The 4,172-nt window shown below is 34.8% G+C and overlaps 1 long non-coding RNA gene across 1 annotated transcript; it reads right to left on the bottom strand.

Annotated features, from left to right (window-relative positions):
- Positions 1–1,456: 1,456 nt before the first annotated feature.
- On the bottom strand, positions 1,457–3,400 carry LOC135696697 (uncharacterized). The gene is made up of 4 exons (XR_010517391.2): positions 3,343–3,400; positions 2,889–2,995; positions 2,538–2,591; positions 1,457–1,869 (listed from the first exon to the last, which is right to left on the bottom strand). It is a non-coding gene; the product is annotated as an uncharacterized LOC135696697 (long non-coding RNA).
- Between the last annotated feature and the right edge of the window lie 772 nt (positions 3,401–4,172).

Raw genomic sequence — 4,172 nt, 5'->3', positions numbered from 1 at the left:
TATCAACCTGAACTGATATATCAAGTGTCAGCAATAGGACGATTGGTATCTGTAACCAGCAAGCTAAAGGTGAATAACGATCGCCTCAGATATTGAACAAGAAATAACAGCAGATTTTTCAATACATCAACTTCTCATTAGAAACATCACATCTATTTAACAATATAAGTCGTTTATTGATCTTAAATACACTCATTCTATATTCGTTACTGACAATTTAATATAATAATTTTGTTATCTAAAGTTTTTCAACTGTATTAAATTGGAAACACTGTATTATTTCTTTTACTATCTCTTAATCCTTTATTGAGTTGTAATTTCATTGTTTTCAACCGTCTTCCTAGTCTTTTCAGACCTTTAAACCTATTTTCCTCAACAGAGTTATTTCCGACTGCATTTGGGTAAACGACATCATTTTCTGCCTCCCTACTCAGTTTTATCTTCTTCAAAGTCTGGTTATAACAATCGATATTGCCAACATAAGAAGCACTTTTTGGATAATTCAAGTCGCTTCTGTGGCCTGGAAAGGAGCTTAGACCGTTTGTTACGTCACCCAGCGGCTCGTTTCGTTTCCTTTTCAATCCCCGACTAAGAGTTACGTCGACTGAAGAACTCTTATCAAAAAGATTTTCTAAATTACTCGAAGCTCCATTTAAGATGACCGTGGCGCTCATAGAAAGACAGGCTTTATCGAGGTTAAGAAGTGGCCTATCAGCTTCAATTAAAACTGCTTTCTCCCCAAACGAGCTGTCAAGTAACATGTTAGAAGTACAGTTGCACTGCAGTGGCATTTCTGGCGTAGCAGCATTGATGCCATTAAAAGCAGCCTGAAATTTTACACTATTCACTTGGTCAGATGCATGCGACCCCTTTGGCGCTTCCACCAAATTTTTATCAACAAATTGCTCTTCATTTAATGTGGCATCATCAGCCACATAAGAGCTGCGTTTCTTAGAATGATAGTACTTAGGGTCACTTGTTTGTTTAGGGACGTATTCGAAACTCTAAATGTTCCCTTTCATTCTCAGGGATGTCATTGAATTCTGTGAATAAGAGTTCTTCGAATTTCAAGTTTTTCAGTTTGAAGCTGTTTCCAGCTAGCTGGGCACCTTTCAAAGAACCATTCATCTGAGGGTCTGAAAGCGCTAATTCCATCTGCTTCTTCTGTTTTTCTATGTTTTTAGCGAGCTCTGCCATATCGAATTTCGCTAGCATGTAGAAAAGCTTGATGCTTTCAGATCGACAGGTTTTCGCCGGGCTCTATAAAAAAGAATTTTTTTTCATATTTGATATAGAAGGATGCACAGATATATATGCAGCAGGGGCTTGGAGGCCAACAGGGACTCGGAAAATGTCCCAGTAGGTCGCTCAAGTTATTTCATGTTGGCCCCTTGGATTTTACTTCCTTTTAAGCTTTTATCATTTGTAACATCAGATTTGGGAGAAAAACAAGCGAAGTGCGGCCCAACACTGCATCACCGACACTGATTTTGAACATGAAATAAGAAATGACAAAAAGAAACAATCATCATCAAAATAGTGTGACCCTAAAAACTTGATTTTCTAGGCCCATAAAAATTCCCACCACGCCCAAGATATAGAGTCATATTTTCACAAGCACTTTTTATTGGAAAATGACTCCTGAATCAAGATCTGACATTTCTAGGTGAACATTTGCATAAACTAATGCTTCTGTCATTGAATCAGAAAAATGACACTTCAATCGAATCAAAGCCTTTTTTAAATAATCCTTCAGCTAACCTTGTCAATAACAGCAATGCTGAAAAAGAATGTGTCCCAGGATGTAACGATGTTTCGAATTAACTTGGCAAATGTCTTCATGAATTGGCAGTTAATTCTCTCTACAGCCTGAAATGAAAATAAATTAATAAAGTTATATATCATGATGATAGCAAATCAACATCTTTCCTTTCGCCATCATTGACCTACTGGTTTTATTTCAAATTGCATTACAAGTCAGGGTCATTGCAAGTCAAATTGCATTTGAAGATTTTTTATCATTGCACATATTCAAAATTTTTGAAAGATTTGGGTTTTGCCTTTTAACAATTTTCATGACCACACCTATCAAAATTTTTGCATGTAGTGAAACTTTTGAATTATACCAACTCACATCAAAGCCTTACGAGTGATTACGACGAGGAAAAGCATGGTTTAAACATGATTTTGAGAATATAGTTCTCAAAAGAGAAGAAGATGAAAAAAACAAACTATAGAATGATTTCGATCAAATTTTAGAAAGATTTCTTAAATTATGATCATTGTTGCTCTTATGTTCTCATTTTCATTATTTTCATGCTCTTTTTTGAACTTTGTGAATCTATTGGATATAGTAGTTTCTCCACCTTACTTTTTCAATACCAAATCTCTTTGTTTTAGTTTTATCACTGCACAAAATTCCAGTTTATCACTGAACAATTACGATTAGCACCATACAAGTTGGTTATCACTATACCATGCTTAAAATAAACCCTGCTTTACATTGACATTAAACTTGAAAAAGAACCTAAACTCACCATCAAATGAAGATCCTCAAGGACACTGAGACAGGCCTTTGCTTGGGTTTTTATCTACAAATTGATATGCAAGAAATTAAAGCCAAAATAAGAAATACGAAGTGGTGTGGAATTTCGAGTAAGCCCAGCCCCTTACGTATTCATTATTTTAATAAACGCCTTATGATGAATTTTCTACTTGTTTCTAAAAATCCATGTGTAGAGATGTAACGATTTACTTTACAATAAAGATTCGGTCTTCTCGTTTTCTTCTAGTTTTGTGTTTGCTACTAGGAATGTGGAAAAATAAATGATCGTTTGTTGTGTCAAAGCGAACTTTCGTGCTTGAAAGAATGTGAAAGCAAGTTTTACCTGCGTGAAGGAAAATACTCGGAACTCAGCATCAAGAAGCTTTTCAAGAATTCTTTTTCTTGGAGATTCGATGTCCGTCATGTGCTTGATGATCGAGAAGAGGGCATCTGCAAAACGCATTATAAAAGTTTAAGTCGCATTTTAAGCAGACAAGCCATTAGCAAGAGGGTGTCAACTTTATAAGCACATATGAGTTTATCGATGTTTGGGATGGAGAACATTGCAGATGTAGAGATGTAAAGAATATACTTTCTTGTGAGACTCATTTACTTTGTTATTGTCAAATTAGATTCTAATCAGCATAACAATGCTAATATTAGCAGCATGTAGTGAAACATCAATGAAAGATATTGGTTAAAAATAGTGTGATAATATTTAGTTTCAATAGAGAGATGTTTTATTAACTAGCAAACATTGCAGACATTTCAATGAAAATATAAATCACATTGCTCACTGATATTCTTCAGCAAAAATTCGTATTTTGTAACGAGATGATTTGAAATTTCATCAAGGAACAGATACGACGGAGCGTCCTGTAAAGAAGATCGCAACATGTGAAAAGGTTATCGAATATTATTCTGAAAAGGTTACTTTGTTTAACGAAAATGATACTTTGTATGGCTTAAGAGATTGGTTGTTAGTTAGTGGGCTCACAACTGGTCCAATGATTTACGTAAAGGCTGCTAAACAAATCCTAAAACCGACATATTGTTATAGAATAAAAACATTATTGCAGGCTAACCGAGGCACAGCCTCTACTTTAAGTTCGTCATGGAGACTGCTCCTTAGCAACAATAGTATTTTCGAGGAATATTACTGTTAGAATTTAGGCCCAATTAGTTATAACATACGCTTTGAAATATAAACAAATCAAATATATTGATATTTATCGGCCTTTAGACAAGTTTTTTGAGAGAAAGCCTATTCTCAATTACTTGAAAGTGTCTTATGATTATCTGCTTGCGAAAGTTTTCATTCAGTAAATGATGGCAAAATGGCTACCATTTATATCAAGTTGTTTTGATGAAAACCTCTTCAAAAGATGGTGCGATCATCAAAATGTTCTAGAAAAGTTTTAATTTAAAGCACTGACACTTTCAATTTTATAAAAAAGTGCTCTTCGACAACTTTTTAGGAATATTCGAGGACTAGCTTCGACAAATCGACTTACCATTGTTCTTGTCTGTGATCTCAGCGTAACGGCGTAGTTTCGACTGATTTCGAATGATGGATGTGGCTGTTGATCTTTGAATCGAAAAATTTTTAGCAATTATCGAAAATCGC

Source organism: Rhopilema esculentum, chromosome 18 (assembly GCF_057945365.1).
Source record: "Rhopilema esculentum isolate cy_ngs chromosome 18, ASM5794536v1, whole genome shotgun sequence".
Lineage (NCBI taxonomy): Eukaryota > Metazoa > Cnidaria > Scyphozoa > Rhizostomeae > Rhizostomatidae > Rhopilema > Rhopilema esculentum.
The sequence above is the reverse complement of the archived record's forward strand: the minus strand, read 5'-3'. Positions and strand labels throughout refer to the sequence as shown.